The 26,582-nt window shown below is 40.3% G+C and overlaps 1 protein-coding gene across 3 annotated transcripts in view; it reads right to left on the bottom strand.

The window, feature by feature from the left end:
• XRCC5 (X-ray repair cross complementing 5) overlaps nt 1-26,582 on the bottom strand; it is a 2,194,257-nt gene that overhangs the window by 1,209,939 nt on the left and 957,736 nt on the right. The window lies entirely within an intron of this gene.

The raw sequence follows: 26,582 nt of genomic DNA, 5'->3' as shown, positions 1-26,582 counted from the left end.
CATGCCCTTCGAGATAAAAAAGATCCATCAACTCATCAAAGGGCGGAGATGCCCAAGAGGTGGAGGGTCGGGACCCAAAAGCTTTCAGAAGCAACGATTCATCATTGGAAGGGTTGATGGGCTGCCAGTCACCCCTCTGCTTCAGGATCTCTAGGATATCTGCGAAAGATATATCCTCAGAGGGGACCTTGGGGACCCTTCAGACTCCTCCAAATTGGTGTCGGATGTGAAAGACTCCTGAGGGGAATCTACATGTTTCCTCTTGCATGTCCTCTTCCTAGGGACCTCCTCAGTGGGAGCTTCTAGGGAGGTCTCGGAAGAGCAGGGTTCCCCCAAGGGGGCTTCCTGAGGCTCCGGGTCCCTTCACTTACAATGGATCTGTGGTGATGGAGAAGATTCCGGTGCTTTAAGGGAGGAGGTTGTCTGCTCAGAAGTTGTGACTGCCCGGGGGGACAAGACCCTCTTCATGGCATCAAACGCACCACCACTCCGATGTGAGGAAGCCCCCGCGTCTGAAGACACCGAGGACTCCTCCTGCACCAAAACCACCGGCTCCGATCCAGAGGTGGGAACTGAGCTCATCCACGCCGAAGCTCTGAGGGGGAGAGTCAGAACAGAAACATCAGTTCGACCCCCCTCCGCTGAACCGACGTGCGAGTGTCAGCTCCCAGAGTTTGCAGCTGGGGCCGAAGACATCAGTGTTGTCGAGAGGCCAAACATGGATATCGGCACATATGGCTCCACAATCAACTGATCAGCTCACTCCGGCTCTGAAGGCTCGATTCGGGTCGAAGGAGGAAAAGCAAGTAGGGTAGATGACTTGATCGGCTCCAAAGCTACCAGAGTCGAAGTCGATAAAATTTTTGATAGCACTGGATTCTGCAATAATCTCCTTACCACTTGATTCAGATCTGAATCAGACAGTCTGGAAGCTTGAGAGGAGGACACAGAAGGAGCAGGTGAACCCAGGATTGGAGACCTTAGGGTTGGAGATACCGGCTCCAAAACAGGGCACTGGATCCTATCCACAACCTAAATGGTTGGCTCCGATAACTGTGAAGCCGAGTCAGATACTTTTCTTGATACCTTCGGAGCCGAAAAGCTTTTCGGCTCCAAACCAGAGACAGAAGAGGAAGAAGAAGAAGCAGGTTTTGGCTTTTCCTGAGAGCCTGAATAATAAAATTACCCAACAACATGCCCTCCTAGACTTGCACTTCTTTGACATCCTATGTCTAACAGAAACATGGCTCAAACCAGTAACTAAGGACAATGATATAATCCCACCAGGTTATAACTTCCTGCGATTTGACCATCTAAATAAAAAGGGTCGTGGGGTAGCTATACTGTATAAATCTGAACTACAAGTCATACCTCCAGATTTACAACCTCCCTCACCCAGTAATGCTGAAATGTTAATCTCTAAGATCCAGATTAACGCTAATAAATCATTAAACATAATCTGCTCCTATATCCCTCCAGGCAATAACATTAATACTCTTGAAAATATCCTTAGTTGGCTCTCCACATCCTTCCCACAAGAAACCATACTCCTTGAAGACTTTAACATAGACTGGAACTGTTGTACCTCTGTCAAACCAACTACTCACATAAACCTTTATGGCTTCAATCAAACTATCGCCTCCCCTACCAGAACCCATAAACCTAGCAATAAGCAAGCCACCTTAGACTGGTTAACTAATTAACAGCAATCCCCTCCTCTTATAAAACAGGTATACTTCCTGATATTAGTGACCATTCCCTTACCTTTATAACTAGACAAAAGACCCTTATATCCAGCCAAACAACCTTTAGAACTACCCAGAACAAAAAAAAAAAAAAAAGAAAACTTCAAACCAGCTAGCTTCCAAACAGAGCTCAAAGCTTGCAATTATACCTACCTCTTGACGAAGCAGTCTCTTACTTTAATACTAAATTCTTCCAAATCCTAGAACACCATGCCCCCCTCTCACACGGTCAGGACTAGGAAGAAACCTGCACCTTGGCTCACAAAAGAAACAAGACAAAAATGCTTTGGTGAAATAGAATTTGGTCCAAATGGAGAAATACTAAAACCCAACTGATCATGAAACCTTTAGACAGCTGAGAAATGCTGCAAAAAAAATTAATACTCCAAGATAAAAAAAACTATTACCAGAAACTCCAGCAAGCCCAACATCAAAATCCACAACAATTCTGGACAGGTATAAATAGCCTACTCCACACCCAGGGCACTCCAAAGCTCCTACCCCATCTAATTTGACTCAGAATACTCCAAGCCAAATTGCCAATATATTTAACACATTTTTCTCTGAACCAGTCCAATCCTTAGCAAATTCCTTATCTCCTGCTAGCATCTCTAAGACATACTCTCTAACCAATATACCTCCTACCTTACAACTGTAGCCTGTTCCAACAGCTCTCATCCATACCCTACTTCATAAACTAAAACCATGTACACCTTCAGCTGACCTCCTTCCAGTTGAATTTCTGCAAATTGCAGCTGGTGTACTTGCTTACCCTATCTCCATCTTAATAAATAGAACCATTACAAAAGGTTCTATCCCATCTCTCTAGAAAGTCTGACATATTATCCTATTACACAAGGGAGGTAAGCTCAACTGAACTCTCCAACTTCCGTCCCATAGCTCTACTCTCTCCTTTAGCAAAAATCATGGAAAGATGCATTCATCGGCAACTACTTTATCATCTCCTACAAAATAATCTATTAGCTGACTGCCAACATGGCTTCAGGCCATTTCATAGAACAACTGCTCTCCTATCCTTTTTAGACTGTATTAATAAAAATCGTAATAACAACTTGCTCTCCTCAGCTCTCTTTTTAGACCTCAACAAAGCCTTCAATATGGTGAATCACCACCTAATGTTAGACACACTTAAATCACTTTCAGTAGACACTCAGACAATCAAATGGTTTACATCCTATCTACAACAAACAGTGCTCTGGAACAATAACCTATCAACCCAGCTCCCTATCTCCCTGGGAGTCCCACAAGGCTCTATTCTGGGACCCCTCCTCTTTTCTATTTTTATTAATGATCTGAATACATCCCTTCCTCACACCACCTGCATACAATATGCTGATGACTCTACATTAATCTGTACATTAGCATCTCACGCTAAACTGCAGTCTAGCACCCAAAAAGTATTTACCTTAGTTGAAAACTGGTTCTACAAACGCTGTCTCTTCCTAAACCCTAAAAAAAACAAACTCCTACTATTCACCCCTACCCAAAAGTCTCCCCCTATCAATTTCTCAGTAGTATCTAATAATGGCACTGTAATAGTACCTGATACAACAACTAAACTTTTAGGCGTAACAATCGATCACAATCTTAGTTTCAACTCTCACATAAACTTAACCATTAAATCAGTTAATAGAAAACTTGTTTTCCTTTATAGGCTAAAAACCTTCCTTACACCTTCTGCCAGGACTACGATCGCCCAAACACACCTAATTTCCACCCTTCTCTATGACTCCCCAATTTTCACTAATCTATCCAAAAATAATCTAAATAAGCTGGCCACCTCTTATAACAACATCACCAGATTTGCTATTCGTTCCCCATTCCAGACCCACCATTGCCAAAATCTGAAAAAGTTAGGATGGTTGGAACTGCAAAACCAACTTCTTCTTCAACAACTATTACCCATAAGATCTTGTATCATCCTACAAATACTCCCATACTCTCTAGCCTTATTAGCCCATATAAAAATCTGAAAAACCTACGCTCATCTAATAAGTTACTAGTAGCCACCCTTAAATCTAACAAATCTGGAGACTGTTTACTAATACCATTGGAAACTCTTGGAACAAGCTTCCTAATAAACTAACATCCCTGACATCCACACCACTTTTCAAGAAGCAACTAAGAACCTTCCTAACTTTACAATGACTATGCCCGTGTACTATACTAATCCTGACTGATATTTCCTCCTCTTAACCACCACCTTCACATGACCAAAACATTCATCTCTGATGCAAATAAAAAAAATAATAATTTTGTTTCTAATATGATCAACTTATAGATATGTACGTTTCTTTCTCTCTAATATTGTCTAAGCTTCTCACATGTTAATCCTTGCATATTCATGTCATTTTTGTGTCTTCTTAGGTAGTGTATATCTACTTTTATGGGTCTCTATGTTTAATTATTTTTTAAATATTATCCTCATATCTTATACTTATTTGTGCCAATTTATATAATGCTGTAGTGGAGCCTTTCTCCCCGGGCCTCTACTGAAAATGGACATACATCCAGTTAAACTAGCCCGGTCAACAAGTGTAAAATAAAAAAAATAAAAAAATAAATACATTTTCTTCGATACCATAGAGGATAGGTATTTTACATTCTTTCACAGGGTAATGCACATTATTCTTTAGTTCTTCCATGTAAATTGATAGAGAGATATGTTGTTGAGTTGTCGTTGCATTATAATAGAAGAGAGAAAGCATAGTGGAGAGCTGAGGGAAGAATGTAGGGGGTGGGATTAGCTGAAAGGTCAGCAGTATTTATATGGGTTTTGATAGTTGTGTCAGTTAGGGAGTGATGGTGCAAAAGGTAAGTTAGCCAGAAGTAGATCAGCCAGGGGTAGAGAAATTAAGGTAAATTTAGCCAGAAGTTGAGAACGAGCATAGCTATGTATTATTTAGATGTTGTTTTATATAGGATTTGAAGGCTTCTAGGTTAGTAATTGCCCTTGTGGTTAGAGGAAGAGAATTCCAGACTTTAGCTACAGAATAAGAATACAGGCTTTGTCCTGGTACTTTTGAGGAATTGAAAATAAGTAGGAGTTGTCTGTCTTCATACCTTAGGGTTCTGTTGGGGGTTTAAGGACTTAGTATAAAACGCAGGGCTATGCATGCTAAGGGTTTATAAATTATGCTGTGTAGGGTTAAAAACTGGATATAATGTAGGTGGTTAGGGGTTCAAACCATTGTAGCATATGCAATGCTCTACAATGATGTGTGTTTGTCTTTGAGTTAGCAAACTTGGCCACTTTGTTTTAACATATTATTTTGGATCTGATAGTGGACTGTAGGTTAGTGAGAACTGTGGCACCATATATTAGGGAGGGTAACAGGAAGGTTTTGCCAAGAGTGACTCTGGTCAATGTGTTCAGGAAGTCTTTGTTCCTTTAAAGGATGACTAGTTTCTGATGGGTTTTCATAATGTCATGCTGGATGTGGAGATCAAACTTAAGTTGACTGTCAATAATGACTCCTAGCAGTTTGGTGTGGAGGACTACTTCAATAACAGTGTTGCCTGCAGAATGGATTTTAAACTGGTTTATGTCAAGAGAGCATTTTTTTGGCATAGACAGGATTTTTTTTAATTTATTTTTTTTTTTTAGAGTTAAGGAAGAGTTAAGAGTTAGCAGCCACGGTTCAATGGAGATAAAAGTTTGTTGTGTGATAAGAGTGCAGCTGAAGAAGTGAGGGAAAGGTGCAGATGATAGTAAAGTTATCTGCGTACTGTATGAATGTTCCCATAGATGAAGAAGTGTACAGGTTGTTTGTAAAATATTAAAGAGTAAGGGGCCGAGGATAGAACCCTGTGGGACTCCAGTGGGGGTGTGAAGAAAGGGGGGGGTGGTATTTAACAATTTTACTGCTTGTTTTCGATTATTTAGATAGCTATGAAACCATTGTATAGAGGGAGGTGCAAGTCCTAGGTTGCAGAGCATAGCCAGGAGTAAGGTGTCTGAGACAGTGATAGGTCAAGAAATAATGCTGATACAAAGTTACCTGCGTCTCTAGCCCTATTTACAGTGTCAGTGAAGGACAGGAGAGCCACAGAAGTGCTGTGGACAAAAAAACATGTTGGTATGGGTAAGTAGGTTGTTAATGTAGTAAGTATTGCACAAGTTGTTGGTGAATGCATTTTTCCAACATTTTGGAAATGGGAGATAGAATGGCTATAGGTTGGAAGTTAGCTCAGTAGAGCTTCCCCTTTTGTAGACAGGAATATGTGACATTTTCCCAGATGTTAGGAACTTTGGATTCAGAGACAGATCTGTTGATAGGAATACTGACAGGGTATGCAACAGAGTCAGCAGCTAATTTAAGGTACTATCATGGGAGGTTATCTGCTGAGGTAGATCAAGGTTTAAGTTTTTGCACATTTTTTTGAGACTTGTAGGGATGGGCTGAAGAGAGAAATTGGTGGGGTTATTAGAAAAAGGATTTTGGGTGGTTATTGTGAAGGTCAGGGAGTGAAGATGAGGCAGGATCGATGGTAGCTATGGAAGAAGAAGAGCTGGAGCTAGGGTTGGGGGAATTTGAGATCAGGGAAGCCATAGATTGTATAAAGTGAGTTTTGAAGTCATTAGCTATTTGTAAAGGTGGGGCATCAGGGCAAGAGCAGTGTTCTGTTTTGGTCCCGGAGTTAAGTAAGAATAAAATGGAGGACCAGAATTAATTTTTTAGGGTTACTGTTATGCTTATGTTGGATGTGGGTGTAATACAATTGTTTCTCTTTGTTTACTTGCTTCTTTACTTGGTGGAGGAGGTGTCTGTATACTAGTAGAGCTTCCCATTTTTACTTTGTTTCCAGTGACCCCAGGCTATGTCCTGTTTTTTTTGATATTTTTACATGTTTTATTTAACCAAGGAGCAGGATACTTTTTGCGTGCATTGGGGCAAGGGTATTAAGTATACTTAGAAAGGTAGTGTTGGAATATTGTACTGCTACGTCTAGAGGGAGATGTTGCAGGATTGACCAATTTATATTCATTAATAGTTCACTGAACTTATCTTGAGAAAAATTAGATAGCGAATGCTTTTCAGAATGTGTTTTTTTTTAGGTAGGGGAGTGTTGCTTCTGAGGGTGTACGTGGGTAGGTGATCACTTTGGGTATTGGGAAGTGTACCTGTAATAGAAAAATTAGCAGGATGGGACAAAATAATCCAGTCTAGAGTGGATTGTTGGGTACAGTCTTTACTGTATCGAGTGAGACAGTTGATTTGAGTAAAACCATAGAGGTTAATATTATTGGTTGGATTTTGAGAAGAAAGTGTTTGCCAGTTGTTCACATTACTTACAATGATCATCTCATGATTAATTGTTTGTGAGCGCCACGATAATACGTCTTTGAGTATGGGTATATTTTGTTCTGGAGGAATGTACAGTACTATGACACACATACGTTTGGTCCTATTAAGATTTAGAGAATAGAAGTATCTCAGCATTTGTGAAAGTGGGGATGCTTTTAGTAAAAGGTATGATATGAAAGGTGTCAGATAAACTAGGGTTACTCCTCCACCTTTCTTCTATCAAGTCTTGCGATACTAAAGTTGAGGGGTATGATTTCAGAGTCTTTTACTTCAGAATTTAGCCAAGTTTCAATTAAGGCTAGGATATCTGGTTTGTACTGGTCAATCCAGGTAGGGACGGGGGCTAATTTGCTATGTAGGCCTCTAAGGTTTAATGTAATTACATTTAGGTCTTTAGGACATGTTCTATGGTGTAGTTTAGGATGAGGACCAGCATCTGGATGGATGTCTTCGCATTATTTTAATCTGGAAATAAGGGAGTATAGTGTAGTATATATTTTTTGTTGTGGCAACAGTTCTAATTGGTTTAAGGCATGGTTTGGTATGCAGAGAGGTAAGGATTTTAGAAGCAGAGTAGTATGTTAGGGTATTGTGAAATAACTGGAGGGAGATATTACAAAAACCACTGGGTTGAGACAGGTACGTGGAGGCAGAGGTAACTGATGAGTAATAATTTGTTGGGTTTGAGCTGATGGTGATGTGGCATGTGTGAGAAGCAACAGCAAAGTGGTGAGACAGTATATTACAAGCATTATTAGTTAATAGAACATGTTTGTAAGGGCTTGGTGTACTCAAATGGTGAGCTTTAGTCTTTGTGTGAGACAATATTACTAAGCAAGGTTGGATGTATGTCTATGTGTATAGGGAGAAGTTAAGTAGCTGATTTGAATAGCAGGATTAGTTAAGTAGGCTATCCAGTTTGGATGTTGGAATCGTTGGGTGGAGTCCTGTGTATAAATTTAGAAGTAGTGGGGTGGATGGAAATTGGGGGTAGGGCATGGGGAGCAGAGTGACAATCAATAATAGCTTAAGTCAGGTATGTATATTCCACAGAGATGAAATCTTAGAATGCTGTCCCAGGGTAAGTGCTGGTTTATTAATTTATTTCCTTTTTTATTTTTATTTTGTTTTCAGAAAAGTATAAGCTTAGACTAAACAGGAATCTTACCAGTTTGTGGTATGGATGGTCGTGGAGATAGTAATAGGAAAATAGTTTTGGCCAACTGTGATAATTAGTTTCTAAGAAAACGTTAAAAAGAGGCCATGTCACTATTGGTGGAGTGGGGTTCCTCATGTTGCGTGCTTGCCAGAGAAAAGTTAAATGCTCCATTATAATCAGTTCAAGTAGGTAAAATTTAGTATCCTTACTTTATAGTGGTTTACTTCTGCTGGCTAAGCGATATGGATGTTTTTTAAAAATATCTTCGGAACCCTTTTCCTTGGGGTGCTTATTGGCTAGTGGAAGACTGTAATGCCACACCATAGGGTTTTAACAGTTCATGCAGTTCTTTATGTTTTATTTTGATATGCTTTTCTTTGGATGTAATTATTATGGGCAGTAGACTAAGAGAGAAATAAACAAAAATAGGTGTCAGTAACCATGGCAGACAGCAGTCTGGTTCAATGACATCCTAATGTAAAATGGATAGAATAGAGAGAAGTAGGCTAAGGAGAAGTAGAGAAATAAAAGCTACAGTAGTAGAAGAGGTATACAAAAACCTATATAGCAGATGTGGGGGGGGGGGGGCTGCAGCTCAATAGAAAACATTTAAAATAGTCAAATAACATGAAACTATGAAAATTGGCAGCTCTAACAAAAAGACTTGATTAGGTAAATTAAAATAACACAGTGTAGCACTTCTCTAGCAGGGTACAAAATCAGGACTAGGCTACCTTGGTATACTTAAATAGCACAGCAGTTGCAAGATATGATGTTTAAGCTGACACAATCTGGCAAATAACTATGGTTTGTGTGATCACAACTGCATTGAATAGTATGGCTCTCTACCAGAAGACTCAAGCAGAATAAATTAAAATGACACAATGTAACACATTTACAGAAATGTCACTATAGTACATTAAGGTAGAATAATAGGCCTGCAAATAGAGTCAGACTTGTGTTTTCATATATGCATTTAGTTTCAGGGAAGGACAATTCATTAGAAAGGAATGATAAATCATAAAATGTCCAGAAATACAGAATGTTCCTTTTTCAAGGGAAAGAGGTACTGCAATGGAATGCTAGATAGAGGCACATGCAAGACAAGGCTTGGAAACCAAAGCAAAAGAGGAATGTAAAGCATTACACAGTTAGTGAAGTCAGTTAGTTCAGACTGACATACAGAAAAGATTAAATATCCAGCATTCCAGAAAGTAAATTAGTTTTTGGACTGCCATACAGGCACTTGAGCCCGAGTACAGAAATTAGGTCAAATATCCATACTATTCAGGAAGAAAAGATGGTTTCAGTTAATATAATCCAGGAGAATCAGAATATACCTGAAGAAACTTTGGATATACTTATCCGCATTGTTATGGTTATCCAGCCTTCCAGAATTTCTACAGATTGTTATTCTTTGTCAGCACAGATACTGTTAACATCTAATAAAGCAACATTAACCAAACTATAGTGTTAGCAGAATTCATTCTGAAAAAGTATGAAAGACTTGGCTCATAAAGGAGAGACTGGCAGCACACATTTGGGTAATCAACAAATAAATTCCACAAAAAGACAAGTGCATCCAAAAGGGGTGGAGGGGTAGCTATCCTATTCAAAGGCCACCTATTGGCTGGCTGCCTACAATTAAGCATCCCCAACTTTGACAATGCAGAACTTATCTGTACTAAATTGACACTTTACCCAAAAAAAAAAAACAAATTAACATCATAGGTTGTTATATCCCACCTAGGAACAACATTCCCACACTAGAAAATATTCTATACTGGGCCTGTAATTCCCTCCCACAGGAAACTATCCTAATGGGAGACTTCAATATTGATTGGTTCAACTGTTTCTCTCAATCCCCAACATCACATATCAAACTACATGGATTCACCCAACGTATCACATCTCCTACCAGGACTGACAAATCCTTCAACCGACACTCTATCCTACACTGGATCTTAATGAACAACCCATCCCTGTCAACCCAATCAGGCTGCCTCCCTGATGATCTGAGTGACCTTCTGCCAATCTTTCTACTAAGATCCCGTACTACCCACACCAGCCAAATCAACCTACCGGCTAATTAGAAGTAAAAAAAACTTCAACCCAAACAAGTTCATCTCTGCACTAAAGAACTGCAACTGGGAATCACTCAGACAGCTACCCCTTAAAGACGCAGTCAACTCCTTCACCACCACCTTCCTTGACATACTAAATTGCCATGCACCCTCTCAAACAATCAGAGACAAATCTAACTATGCAACCTGGCTGAGTAAGGAATGCAGATCCTTACTAAAGGCTAGAGATAAGGCATGGGAACAGTTCCACAAATGCAAAACCCCATCAACAAGACAGATTCCTAGAGCTGCAAAATAAAACCAAGAAATTAGTAAGATTAGACAAAACCAACTACTACCATAATATCCAGAAAAAATACCATAATAAAAATTGTGGGTCGCAATTAATAACCAACTTCTACCAGGGAAATCAGCTACTCCTACCCTATCAGCCATCAACCCTGACAGCATAGCAACCCAGTTCAATAAATACTTTACTGAAACTATCCAAACCCTTGCTAATTCTCACAGTCTCCACCACCCCAACCCCACCCACAGCCCAACAAAGCACCAACTCCCAAAATAGCTGAAACCTCTTTACACTCCACCCAGTGTCTGTTGATACCACATGAAAACTACTAAGAAAACTAAAACCTACCACATTAGCCACTGACAACCTCCCAGCAGAATTTCTGCATATCGCAGCAGATGCTTTAGCATACCCCAGTAGCCATACTCACACAGATCATTATCAGAAAATATGGTTCCAGATATTTGGAAAATCTCACACACAACACCCTTACATAAAGGAGGTAACTCAACTGAACTTACTAATTATAGGCCAATCGCCATCCTGTCCCCCTTATCTAAAATCCTAGGGGAGACGATACACACTCAATTACTGACTTACCTTAACACAAATAAACTACTGTCAAACACTCAACACGATTTCCGCCCCTCACACAGCACTACCAAAGCCCTCATGTCCTTCACAAATGCAGTGAACCACTATAGAAACAGAGGACGGTTTGTCTCTGCTACATTTTTATACTTGTCAAAGGCCTTTGATATGGTCAATCATGGCAAACTCATCAGTATTCTCTCCACCCTAAATCTCAGTAACTCCACTATCACATGGTTCAGACGTTACCTATCAGGATGAGAGCAGGCCGTCCAATGGCAACAACTTTCCCCTCTTCTCCCTGTTCCACAAGGCTCTATCCTTGGACCTCTACTCTTCACCAACCAGCTCCACACCACCACACCACAAACCACTTTTATACAATATGCAGATGACTCTATGCTAATCTGCACAGCTTCCTCCCTTCCTGACCTTCACAGCACAACCCAAGACTCCTTCCTGTCCATAGAAACATGGCTCAGCAACTCTCAACTCATACTAAACCCCAACAAAACAAAGCTCCTTCTGTTCTCCCCAACAAAAGAGACCCCTTCCACCCAAACTTTCACCATCCTATCCAAAAATAAAACCACTATCACCCCTACAATTCATACCAAACTACTGGGTTTAGAAATCAACAACTTAAAGTTTGATATACACAAAGCACAAACCATTAAGAAGGTCCACCAGAAATTAGGCTTACTTTACACAAACAATTCCTAACTAAACACTCAAAAGCTACTATTGCTCACACGCATCTCCTATCTTCCCTTCTATATGCCTCCCCAATCCTAACCAACCTCCGCAAATCTGAACTAACCAAACTCAAAGCTTGTTATAATAACATTGCCAAGTTTGCCACTGATGCCCCATACAGAACAGATCACTGTACAGCTCTTAAACAACTAGAATGGCTAGAACTTCCTCAGCTACTATGCTTTAATCAGTTAACCTTTGCCCACAATATATTGCATTAACCAGACAAAAACCCTGCCCTCCAAAAGCTAGTACACCCATACATCACTTCCAGACATCTCCACTCTAATAATAAATTCCTACTAGTCACCACCAAAGCAAACAACACGGCTGGAGAATCACTCTTCTCAAACTACATCCCTAACATATGGAACAAACTGCCCACCCAAATTATTACCTGCTGCTCTTTAACACAGTTTAAAAAACTCCTAAAACTACACCTGAAAGACTCCTGGCTCTGTTCTTGTAACTGCCCTGGATAAATAAATCCTGAGGCATCTGTCCTCTCATTCTCTCAGGAGCATCTTTCTTCCCAAGCATGACAAATGACTTGCATGCATATGTACATACTCATACTGTGATGTCTATTGTAAATGTTTATCTAAGATGTTTGATATTTATCTTTTTGTAACTTTTATGTTTGACACTTTGAGCTTGCTTGCAGATAAACCTTTTTCTTTGGCAGTGTATATAAACTTTATGTTTTTATGCAAGTCTTATATTATCTGTAACTGTAACTCAAACTTGTAATTTTGCTTAACTGAAGCTTTTCTCCCCGGGCCTCCGCTGAAAAAGTACCTGTGTCCAGTCAGACTTTCTCGGTAAACAAATAGGGTTACCACCTGTCCCACTTTGCGAGGGACAGTCCCTCTTTGGGCAGTTGTGTCCTGACAAAAAATTGTAAAAATGGCAAATGTCCTGAGATTTGAGGACAAAATTAATTCCTAGATTTTATGTAATAGTTAGATAAAACAGTTATTCTGTATCTGAAATACCTAAATGTTGTAAGAAACAGAATAAGCAACTAAAATGCTACAAGAATAACCTTTTATTTAGGCAAAAAAGTTATGTTCTGTCCTTTGTACTGGCTGTGGGTATGTGTCGGCCTGTAAAATCTGATGTTTGTACCAAAAATGTCCCACTTTAGCCATTTGAAAAGGTGGCAACCCTATAAACAAATGTTAAATAAATAAATAAGATTTTTCATTCCAGTGTCATTTCAGTTGCTTCCAGTTAAGTCCATTATAGTACAGTCTCATCAATTCTTTCATTTTTCTTCGGGTGTAATTATAATGGGAAGTAGATTTATAGTGGTTCCCTTCTGTTGGGCTAAGTGTCGTGGATGTTTTTTTAAAAATATCTTTGAAATCCTTTTCATTGGGGTGCTGCTTTGGGCAGTGAAAGACTGTAATGCCGCATCGCAACATTTTAACAATTCATGCATTTTTTTATGTTTTATTTTGATATGTTTCTCTTCAGGTTGAATTATAATGGGCAGTAGATTCCTAGGTGAGCTCGCAGCTAGAGGGGAATCCTGTGAGGGAGATGAATATTTTAACCACGAATGCATTTTAATTTACCTTTTTTTTCAGGCACATGGGTATGAAATGCACTGTGTTGTGGTACAAGCGTTTATCTGGTACTTAATGCAGATGAGTAAGACTAAGAGCAGTTAATGAGCTGCTTCCTGTAGTGCAGGAGTTAATTCCTTCAGCTTTTGTCTACTGTATGACTCTGACCAAGTCACTTTATCAGACAGTGCTCCTTGGCTGCTGCTGACATGGGACACTTGTGTCCAGTAGGCTACTGCAAGTTGTTAGCAAATGTGTTTCAAATTTGTATTTTTGAATTCCTGAACCTTTTGCATAACCATTAGTGTTTCACTATATGCTATTTGACTATGAATTCAAGCATGTCTCTTAATGAGATGCCAGATGCATTTTTAATAAATATGAGTTTAAAGAAAGAAAAGTTTATTGTTGTTCGTGCCAAGTCCATTTTCAATACAAGTCTGTTTTGTGTAGTTTTGTAAATAACTGTCAGTATTTTGCTGCATATTTTGTAATTATGAGTTATGTACTTAACATAACTTGGTGTATGTGATGTCCTTCTTCATTCTTCCTCACTAACAGGTTAGGGATCCGATCCTTAGATCTGACTCAGCCGTATTTTCCAGACTTCAGATCCTAATCTTGAGCTCCTCCCTCTTCCCATAGTGCAAGACACGAACGCTAACTCCTCAGATCGAGTTTGCTGCCTATATCTACTGATTTATAAAGACAGGATTGAAAATAAAGAATTATGACTAAAAACCTAGGAACCCTAGGTTCCTGCAGTGTCCAATATCCTTATAGAAATAAAAGGCCAGGAGATGGTTGGGAAAAAAGGTGAGGAAGAATGAAGGACAACACATGTACCAAGTTATGGTAAGTACATAACGCCTAAATATGATGTTGTCCCTTCATTCTCCCTCACTGATGGGTAGAGTCCCCAGCTACATAATTCTGGGAGGCCCTCAAGGAAGGATATGCCAGAGCATTGTCAAACCAAGGAAACTCTACTCCTGGAGATGATGTATACTTGCAACAGGTGTCAACAGAAAAGTAGAAGTTTTGGAGGAAGATCAGATAAGGTATCTGCAGATCTAACAAACACCAATTCAAACTGCGGAAAACAACAAAATTAGTATGAAAACCAAACTTGAGCCAAAATAAAACTGAATTCCACTCTATCACATCAAACAGTAAGCGCTTTCGTCTCCCTGGACTTCCTCAGACTGCATAATGTGCTTAAAATTACATCACTTTATAGAACTGATTTTTAAGTCAACCATGTGACCTAATAAGTCACAATTTAACTTTTTTCTCTTTAATAAAGCAGTGAACTCTTTTTTGTCATTTAATCCTGGTGGCTGGCAGGAATTTAATTTAACCTGCCATAAATACCATTTCCAACATAATAAAGAAGTTATTCATGAGACAAATAGAGATGATAAAAAGATGGACTTTAAAACAGCTATGTTAGTTACAAATAGTGTAGATTCTGGAACAATTAAAAATATTATAAGCAATAATTGGAAGTTTTTGAAATGTAGTACAGATATTGATAAAAATATAGGAGAAGGTCCAGTATTTGTGCAAAAAAAGAGGGAAGAGCTTTAAAAACATGCCCCAAAGCAATTTAAATAATAAGCAGGTAGTTTGTATAAATCCAGGTATGACAAAATGCATGAACTGTAATATGTGTGAGTATTTACTGGCAGGTGTTAAATCAAGATATGAACTAATATGGTACACACAAAAGGTAAATACACATGTAAATCAAGTTTGAAGTGTATCTAATAATGTGTCTATCATGTGATGGGTACTATGTAGGATGTACTACTGTACAAGAGGGTGTATGAGCATGTTAACATGCAGGATGAAAAAAAATGCAATGTGAAAACATTACAAAGAAAGTGGTTGTAAAGTGAATTTTAAATTTTGTGTATTGGATGAAGTCCCTGATTATGGAGGGAATTTTGATGCAGAATCAGAATTAAGTTGTAAAGAGTATTTTATGGCAGGTTACATTAAATTCCTGCCATCCACCAGGGTTAAATGACAAAAAAAGAGTTCACTGCTTTTTTAAAGAGAAAAAAGTTAAGTCATGTGACTTATTAGGTGACATGGTTGACTTAAAAATCAGTTATAAAGTGATGTAATTTTAAGCACATTATGCAGTCTGAGGAAGTCCAGGGAGACGAAAGTGCTTACTGTTTGATGTGATAAATAAAAGTGGAATTCAGTTTTATTTTGGCTCAAGTTTGGTTTTCATACTAGTATCTGTAAATCTAGCAGAATTGCTCTAGAAGGGCCAGACAGCTGTAGACCATTTGCTGTACAAACCAGCTAAATATAGTCAGGAAGCTATTTGGTCAGGATAATACTAGAAACGCTAGACCTCAGTGGCTAAGAAAAGATACACCAACTGCTGGTAAATGTCTGTGTGCGTATAAGAGGAGAACATATATGTGCCCTTGCTAGAAGAGTCTGAGCACAAAATCGACAATTGTGAAGACAGGACAATGTCGGGGCCTGTGGCTACTCCAGGCATAAAGGAAGAATCAGTAGCAGCGACATCCAATCTTAAAACAAATAATGTAAGGCATCCTGGAAGGCAAGGCAAGCTAAATTATTTTCTGCGTAGGCCCTTGTCAATTAACTCTAAGATCCCAAGGTGGAATGAGATCATATAAGGGATCTGAGCAAAAAAATTCCTCACTAAAATTCCCTTGAGGCCTGTGCTGGAGAAACTTTCGCATTTACTCCCAAATGCCTTCTAAAAGGAATCTCGTGGAAAGCTAACATAATATTATGAACAGGAAAGCAAAGGTGGATAATCATACTATCATTTAAATGGAGAGTAGTGCGGTAATTAGACAGCGCAAAGGTTTGGATACTGGATTCCCGATGGAGAAGATGGGGAATCCCAAATGAGCCCCAGAATATAAGGAGGGTATTTTAGATGAGAAAGAGTACCTTAAAACACTGCTTATGTAATACAGAAGCCAAGAGGATGCAGCAAAGTTGGCCTCAATAGCTGAAGACAGACTCAGATGGTTTAGAAGAGGAACCAATGTTAGGAACCAGAGTAGAGTGGTTGAGTCTGTATGCCAGAGCAGTGGATAATGCTGACGTATGCAATGCAACTAGAAAAAGGTCTGATGATATTGCCCATTCCTAGACACTCATGGCCTCTCCACACCGAGGGGAAGAACAGGTTCCCCTAGTTAGTAAGTATGCCAGACTACTGACCTATTGTCAGTATGTGCTATAATAGTCCCTACAGGGGAGAGCACCTTGAAAAGCACGCAACATCAGGAAAAGGGAAATAAGGATTGTCCCATTCCTATGACATAAAAAAGTGACTTGGCTTCACTTGATCTCACTTTCCTATGAAATGCAGCCCCACCCCAGCTGGAGGCTTCTGCGGTCAGTGAGATAGATGGCTACTCTAAAAGTAGTAGTAGTCCGGCTGGGTCCACTGGCAGATATGATGCTGGTGAATCTGAATGAATCTTATAGTAGCAGGCTGAGACTGAAAGGAATGGACCAATGACTTGGGTCACTGTGGATATTGTGGAAGAAGGCGAACAGCCTGTCAGGAATGTACTGTCCGACTGGATCAGCCAGTGAAGATGACATTCGCTGATTGGTTTATAGAAACAAAGATGCTGGCAGGAGACAAGCTACTGAACAGCCAAGGTCCACTGGAGGATTTGGCATGAAAATTCTTGAGAGGGGGACTAGAATTATGCCAGGCGATGAAGAACTGCAACATTGCAGGATCAGCCTTGTTGGAGGGGAAGAAAGAAACATGTCCCACACTTGATCTCCAAAAGATATGATGCATCGAAGAAGCAAAGATGCTATCCAGTTTGTGGTTTTCAAAGACAGTCCATGAATTCCAAATTCCATACAGGTGATAGATTTAGTTTTACCAGATTTATACTAATGCCTAGGGATCTTGAGAGATCAAGCAGATCATCCTCGGTTGTAACAATTGATACTTGGTTGGGGCAGTAAGAAACAGTCATTCAAGATGTGAAAACACCTGAAACCTTTGAATCTCAGGTGAGCCACCACAACTGCCATTTATCTAGAAAAAAGTGTCCTGTCCTGTGCAGAGAGTCTGAAGGGCTGAGCTCTGAATTGGTAGTGACTAGACCCCCAGCCAGAACCGCAGAGTCTTCTGAAGCACCTGCCTAATTTAATGTAATAGTATATGTCCCAAAATTGTGAAGAGTGCCTCCAGTCATTCTTGTGCAGAAGCAGCAGGACAGACTGAACTGTGACCATCCAGAACTTGGACTTCCCTATGTATCAAATGTTTAGATCCAAAAAGCGGAACAGGGAAAATTGAAATTAATAACCACCTCTGGGTATTATGGTTGGCTGTCAAACTCATAGCTCATAGCTTAGCTGGTACGGGTGCTGCAAAAAAGAATCCTCCCCGATTGTCTCCATAGAAGGCAGTTGGACAGCACTTCAAGAACGCTGATAAGGCCTGGCAGAAAAGTTCTCTAAAGCCGTGGTTCTGCGGCTGCACCTCTGCCATTGGGTTCTGAGCTCCAACACCTAGTCTCCTAGGAATGCCTACATCCTAAAAGAGACCAGCATATTCAGCAGGCACATCCACAGAGTGTGGTATAGGCAAAAAGGCTAAGTGGTTCCAAATCTGAGAAGTCAACACACCACCTCAACTCCTGAGAGGGACTGTTGTTCAAGTGGGAAACAGGGTAGAGGAAAAACCTAAAGGGTATATTGCAGTCAAGTACTGTATAACTTTATTTTCAGGAATAGAAGAATGTCTGCATGAATTTTAAATTTAAAGACCTTAACCTGGTATGTGACATTAAAATAACCTGCTGGAGGGACAGATTTGTCTACCAGAAGTTACCACACCTTTGGAATGGACTCCCACTTCACATCAAGCAGAGCACCTCTTTGGCCCTTTTCAAGCACAATCTGGATAATTGGATGAGTAACTGTAGCTCCAGATCTGAAAACAAATGCAAGCAATCTGGTCCAAGCCTGGGAAACATGGGGGGGGGGGGGATAAAGGCCTAAAACAAAAAGGAGAGACTGATCTCAAATATTGCACTTATCAACTTAGAAAGCTGATAAAATTATAAGGATTGTGTTAACATAAACCTCCAAAGGATTTGAAGTTGGAAATTCAAATGTGTGTCACTATTGTTGACTTTAATATTCACAAAGCCCCAGTGATCTGCTAGAAACCACAAATAGAAAATTAAGGGCTATGCCTGCAGCATCCAAAACAAGAGGCTTTACAATAACTCCGGAGAGAAACTGACAGAAAGGAAAGGAAAGGGGGGGGGGATGATGGAAGAGACAGGCTAACATTGCTGGAATAACACAATTTGTCCTGCTATGCATCATTCTGAAAGATTTGAATTCCGAAACTGAAATGTGCATCTGTATCTGGCAGTTCTGAACCCGAAGGCATCGGATCCCAGAGTTGACCAGTTCTGTCCAGTTGAGTAACTATTTGTCGGATCCTAGGAGAGAACCACGTGGACAGATCTGGTCCGACTAGTAAAGGCAGGATCTGAAAGGCTCTTTTTTTTTTTTTGAACAAAGGACAGATAAAAAAAAAAAAAAAAAAACATTTTTGAGCAGAGGACAAATAAAGAAAAAAATACATGCGCCCAAAAACTAAACTGCAGATGGTCGGATCTTGAGACTCAGGAGCCAACAGATCCACTATCTGGTGAAGAGGAAGATAAACCCCCTCCCCCCCCCCAAAAAAAAAACTGCAGGCAGATGCAGCATGTAAGTTTTGAGCACAGCCACACTGAAGGAGGTCCCAAGCAATTTGGATCTGAGGGACAGGATCTGTCCAAGTTTATTTTTTTTTTTATTTTATTTTTTTCCGTTTATAGCCATCTAAAAATGTAAACTGTAAATCGCTGGATGCAAAGAGCCAGGTACTAACAAGATTTATGAGCATGTGGACCAAACCTGTCAGATCATAGGTGGACTTGGGTCTGACAGGGGGTGTTCCTGGGAGCTTCAGATCCGATGTCCTAACTTAGTTGTTCCGTATTCTTTTTCTTTTAACAGGGGACTGAGCCCTGAAAGAAAAAACAGTAAGGCTGTAAAGAGTATGATGACAGGGACAGGGACAGGAATTCCTCTGCGTGACACAGCTAGAACACCAAACCTCCAGTGCATCCTCAACATTCTTAAACTATCATTCTTACAAACCTAGAAAGTTGCTAGAATAAAAGGTTTGGATTAAGATCATATTTGTTCTTCTTTTTAAATACTTTATATCAGCTTCAACTCCAGACCTTTCACATTACAGCTCAAGAAAAGAAAGGCACAATATGAAGTTAAAAACCTGTTGTCATTTAGTAAATTCATCCAAGACACATTTCACAACCTTTCAAAACAAGTAAGAAATCCACAAAACCAAGAAAATGACAGGTGAGTAAGGCAAAAGTTTAGTAAATCAAAGAAACCCTGAAGCAACAGGTCTGCATTAGCATGAGTCAGCAGATGGCAACAAAAACTATCACCAGGCAAACAGAGCAAATCTGACAGCCCAAGCTCTGCAATGCCCAGAAAGAAAGCAGAAACAGCCTATGACTCCGCATACTGAGAAACAACAGACCACCACAGACACACTGGAGACATACCTCTCAAACTCTTAAAGCAAAAACCTGGTCACTTTATAAAATATTGTTCAAACAAAAATAGAAAGTTGATAGAGTAACAGGATGTGTGTTAATGTGAACTTATAGGTCCAAGATCGTTTTCCGAATTCCAGATCAGACAACTAGTCGTTTTGGATATGTTCTATGGTAAAACCCCCTCTAGACATATACCTCATAACATTGATAAGCAGACAGAAAGTAGCATCTCTAGCCCAAGTGACTGACAAAGGAGGATAGAAATAAAGAACCATAGAACTTAGGCAAGAACAAGTTAGATTCACATAAATTAAGGTAAATAAATTTTCTTCATCTCATCCTGAAGGCAGCAAACAAGACCTGGGGAGTTAGAGATTATGTGTTGCATTATGGGAAGAGGGAGGAGCTCAAGATTAGGATCTGAAGTCTGGAAAGTGCATCCGAGTCGGTTCTGAGGACTGACTCTGTAACCCCATCAGTGAGGGAGAATGAAAAAGACATTATATCATTTTTTTAAAAATAATTCTGAATTTTTATGATCAATATAAAAGTAAAGAAGAAAATACTATGCACACTGACAGATATGAACTGTATTTAATGGTAACTGGGAGAGACAGCCGACCAATGGGACATTAGTATGGCTGTAGGATGGTGCTGAGGGTCTGGTTCATTACCCTGCCTAGGGCCTCATTTGATCTGCTCTAGCTCTGTCCTTCATGTCTCCTCTTTGCAAGTGTCACAACCTCGACACTCACTTGTACATTGCTTACACATTGTAAAGCTTGCTCTCTTATTTGCTTTTCTTCCTAAACCCCACCTACATGCAAACTTATATTTGAAATGAAAATTTACCATGTGACTGTGATATTAATCCAAACAGTTACTGCTGGACGCACATAGGTGCTCTTTATTTTGTTCATTGTGAAGTATAAGGTGTATGGGCTAATGTCATGTTTCTTACTGATGCTACCTAAGTGCTTGCTTATATACTAAGAGTATTATAGGTTCATAGGTTGGTACTAGGCTATCAGCCCTAGGGCCTATACAAGCCTAGCCATAACAATTCCCTGGCTATTTCTTCCCACACTATTTACTTCCCTGGACCCCTGTCTAGCAGGGCGACTGACGTGATCCCTGGGGTGAATTTCCTTTCTCCCATCCAATTGTCAAGGTTCCTTTTGAAGAGGACCAAAGAGGCACTCTGCTTGACATGTATGGGCAATCTATTCCAGAGTCTGGGGAGTCTCTGGGTCAGGAACCTATCCCTCCAGCAGGTTTTGTTTATTGTGATGACAAGGTTTAGATCCCTGGAGCGTGTGGCTCTGAGGGATTGGGATTTCTTTAAGTGTAGCATGTCCAACAGCTCTGGGTTTGACATGGCCTTGTATGTTAAGCAAAGATCGCCTCTGAGTAGACGATATGCGACACAGTATAGTTGGAGTTTTTTAAGGCGGTCAGCGTAGGGCATCTGCTTTAGGCCTGTGATTCTTTTAGTGAGGTATTTCTGTGGCCTTCGAGTTGTTGCAGACGTCTTGAGAGGTACATACCAAACGGGGCATTGTATTCTATAATGGGTCTAATGAGGGATGAGTACAGTGGGACAATGACCTCCTTTTTTCTGGATGAAAAGTCCTTAGTGATGAGGTGTGCCACATAGAAGGATTTTCTGACTGTTGTGGCGATGTGGTTATCGAAGGTGAGACCACTGTCCACCTGTGTCCCTAAGTCTCTTATCAAACTTTCGGTGTTTAGTGTACTGCCACCTATATGGTAATTCACGGATACATGTTTTTTCCCAAAGGGGATAACTATACATTTCTTGGCATTGAGCTTGAGTCCATGGCTCTGGCACCAAGCATCTGTTTCTGTAAGGCCCTTTTGTAGAGTATCCACATCATTTGGGGATTCAATAATGGCTCCCAGTTTGCAGTCATCTCAAACTTTGTTATCCAGAGTCCCTTAGTGTTGGCCTGTACTTCAGAGAAGTAGATGCCAAACAAGAGCGGTCCCAGGACTGAACCCTGAGGTACTCCACTTGTCACTTGTCTGGAGATGGATTTGGAGTCGGCTACTGTTACAGTGTGGGTTCTCTATCAGTAAGCCAGTTAGCAACCCATTGGGTGACGTAGGGATTAATGCCCAGCTTAGTAAGTTTATTTATGATTCCAGAGTGGGGGATGGTGTCAAAGGCCTTGGCAAGGTCTAGATAGGCTGTGTGGACCACCTTACCCTTGACAATGGCTCTGGGGACTGATTCGAAGAAGTCAATCAAGTTCAGGAGACAGGATCGGCCCTTCACGAACCCAAACTGGGTGGGGTCCAGTGATTGAAGGTTGCCAATGTCTTTGTTTATAAGTTCCATGATAATACGCTCCATGGCCTTGCAGATAAGGCTTGTCAGACTGATGGGACGGTAGTTTCCGGGATCCAAGGTGGATCCCCTCTTGTGGAGTGGGATAACTGTAGCTGTGCGCCACTCAGTGGGCATGAAACCTGAGGTGAGGCTATGATTAAACATGACACTTAGGTGAGGTGCCAGTTCATATTGTAGTTCATGTAGTACACAGCCCGGGATGTCATCTGATCCCATGGATGCTGTATTCTTAGCTTTGGAGAGTGCGTTTTTTACCTGTGTGGCCGTTATTACCGGAATTTGGCAATCTTCCAGTATTGAGATGGGCCATTTAGGGGGAGAGAGGGGGGTGAAGTTGGCACTGAATCGATCTGCCAGGATATTGGCAATATCCTTGGGATCAGTATATTTAATGCCATTCTGTTTTAGCTCACAGCAGATCTGAGCATTGCCATTTAGATTTTTGACATAGTTATAGAATGCCTTGTGGTTGTCTTTGGAATCTTTGGCAATTTTATTTTCGTAACTAGCTTTGGAGGATTTTATGAGGGATCTCAGTTTCTTACTGAGGCTGGTAAGGAAGTTTTTTGCATCCTGGGATTTTCCTCTTTTCTGCAACAGTTTCTTCCTTTTGTTGTAAAGTTTGTTTATGGCAGGGGACCACCAGATTGGCTTCTTTTTTTTGGATGAGAGCATCTTGGTTCTATTTGGGGTGGCACGATTTATGCATGAATGGATGTGCTCGTACAGTGCCTTAGTGTAGGATTCAGCAGTTGAACTTTCAGCTCCCATCTGCATGGGTGTCATGAAGTTTGTCAATTCTGACTTGAGTAGCATGAAGTTGGCTTTGGAGAAGTTTTTTATGGAGATTTCTTTACTGGGGGGGTGGGGGTGGGATGTGGATGTTAAGGGTGATTAGCTTATGGTCAGACGTGACTAACGAGGGGGTGACCATAGGTGTGGAGCATCGATTTCCCATGTTGGTAAAGACCAGGTCTAGGATATTGGAGCCCCTGGTGGGACTATGGATTAGTTGATCCAGGGCATTGGAATTTATGAATTCCAAGAACTGTTGGGCAAAGGTGTTGGTACATGAGCAGCTTTCCCAGTTAATGACAGGGTAGTTAAAATCACCCAGTATTAGGGTGTTTAGTTCTATCTTAATATTTTCCAGTATGTTTAGAAAGGTGTAATGAGAATCTTGGGGTATGGTGGGGGATCTGTAGCAAGCTACAGTTTGGATTGCAGTCTTACCTAGTGTTAGTTGCACCTGGAGAATTTCAGACGCATTGTGTTGGGCAACTAGCCTGGTGGAGTGAATATCCTTGGTGAATACTGACACTTCTCCACCTTTAGTGTTTCGGTCCTGCTTTGGTGGCCGAAAAGTGTGGTAAGAGTTGTAGCCTGGTACTGCAGGAGTGCTCTCTGGAGCCTTGAACCAGGTCTCAGTTACTGCACAGATATCGATGTTCTCCACTTTTAGGAGTGGCTCGAGAGTGTGCATTTTGAGGTTTAGACTTCTAGCATTGAGTAGCATTACCTTCAGATTGTGCATGCTTGTACCTGTTACGGTGGTGGTTTTGTTCTTTGAACTTTGCCTAAAAAAGGCACTATAGGGGTGGCAAGAGCCTTAGCCAGTAACCTGAATCCCAGAGGCGACAGGTGCAGACCATCTCTGGTTAAAATTTAGAATTCCTACAGATAATGCTTGCCATGTGATACTGTATTTTTTAAAAAAATTTCTTCTTACGGGCTAGTACACTGACACTTCTCTTACATCCATTTTCTGTACGCCACTAGCTGTTTCTCAGTACTCTTTTTTAAATTCTGTTTCACACATTCTTGTTTGAGTTCATTTCACTAAAAGCACGAGGTTATGGCAGACAACTTAATGGGTGGTTCCACTGTGCAGAGCACTGCCCATTGACAGGATCTGGACAGAATATGTAGTGTTGCTTTTGCTGCTTTTCTTTCGTCTTTTCCCGGTTAGGGGTCGCCACAGTGGAACTTCGGTCCGCTAATGACTGGCAGTAGATTTTTACTGTGCTGAGGTGCCAGTCCGACACCCAACCTTAAACGAAGGCACACCCATTCACTCATGTCTTTCGAACGCCACTCGACTGTGGGGAGGACATGCAGACTCCACACAGAAGGCGCTCCAGCTGAGAATCGAATGGGAGAACCTCTTGCTGTGAGGCGACAATGCTACCGCTGCACCACCACGGCTTACCACAGAATGATATGTAGTGTAAGCTAATTAATTTCTGAATTGCAGCACAAATCTTACTTAACTGACACACAAATGTGTAAGGTGTAGTCATCAGCTCCTTCTCATTAACTTAATACACCTCCAAGACACTGCTGTTATGTATTGCCCCTATGTTGTATCGTGCATCCATCTCAGTAAGACTAGGTGGCTCCTTTACAACTATATGCAAAACATACATACAAATATTTCAAGCATGGGCATTAATGTCCTTCTAGCTTGCCAATATGCCAAAACACTTGTTCTCATAACAAGTGTCCAGGCTGTTCTTAAACATATCTAAACTAGTGCTTGCTATAATGTAATTTGGTAGTCTGTTCCATGCATCAGCTATTCTGTCAGACAGCCAATTAGTACACTTCTCATTCTTATAGAATCTTCTACATAGGTTATCTGATGATTCTCCAGTACTTTTTAACTCCAAACATTCCCAGAGGTAGTTGTCTCTAAATGCCTTATAAACCTGAATAAGAGATATCTGTAAGAGACAATGTAGAAGTTCAGATATTTTATTCTTTCATAACTTAAATTTTCACATCCATGGATGCCCTTGGTGTATTTCTGCTGTACTCCTTTCACGTTTACTCATGCTTGTTTTCTTATAGGGTTTCCATATTGTTATTCCATACTCATGTTTGGGTCTAATGTAACTAACAAATAATGAATTAATTATTTTTTATTTCCTAGACTTTATAAATCTTTTTATACACCCTATAGTTCTTTAACTATCATTAACCAAATGGCTATGTTTAGAAAAACTCATAGCTGAAACTACCCATTAAACCAGGTCCTTAAATGAGTCCACAGTATCAATCATTGTGTGCTGTATTAAATATTCAACTTTCAATTTATGTCTCCCAAATCTCATATGCTTAGTTTTTGATGCATTTATTAGCATATTATTTTCCTGTGCCCAAATGGTCAATTTAGTTAAGTTATTCTGCAGACATGCCTTATCTGTAACACATAATCAGTTTACCCAATTTCAGGTTGTCTTCATATAGATTGTGGAACACCTCAGATGAAAAAGTTAGGTCTGAAAGATACAATCTAAACAAGTAAGAGCCTAGGACAGAGCCCTGTGGGACACCCTGACTGTAAATCAAGGTTTTGCCTGTCCAGTTGCTGTATGATACTTGCCATGTCCTATTTGTAAGCCATGCAGCTACCCATCTTATCAAGAGTACATCAATACCTAGTTGTACTAATTTATTGATCAGTGTTACGTGTATGACCCTGTCAAATGCTGAAGTTAAATCTATATAAATTACATCACAGCACAATTTTTCATTCACAGCTGTTATTATATGCATCTTAGGAAGACTAGGTGACTCCTTTCCAGTCATATTTCTTTTTCCTTTTCATGTGCTAACCCTCTGAATTGTATCAAGTTTTTTTCAACTTATTTCAATATTTTCACATCATTTCATCACAGTTTCCATAAGCATGACTTGAAAACATACAAAAAAAAGTTGTGTTCTTACCACAACATTCTGTGTTGTCCATCTTCATTTCCATTAACCTGTAGGTATTGGTTCCACTCCTTGGAACCAATCAGCTGCTTTTTTACAGCTTGAGCTTCCTGACTTCAGCTCCTCCCTAAACCCACAATGCCCCGCTCCCCCAATGTACCTCGGATCGAGTTTGCCAGAAAGGGTATGGCACTCAAGCATGTTTACATTATAGCAGTTAGACAACACTATAATTATGCAACCTCAGGAACTCAAAATAAAGAATAGAAATTCCTTTGAACATTCAACCAGGTTTCCCAAACAGTAGGATAAGGGGATGGGGGGGCAGGAAGGTTAA

Source organism: Protopterus annectens, chromosome 2.part0 (assembly GCF_019279795.1).
Source record: "Protopterus annectens isolate FY-2018-M chromosome 2.part0, PAN1.0, whole genome shotgun sequence".
Taxonomy (NCBI): Eukaryota; Metazoa; Chordata; order Ceratodontiformes; family Protopteridae; genus Protopterus; species Protopterus annectens.
This window is presented reverse-complemented; position numbering and strand designations above follow the sequence as displayed.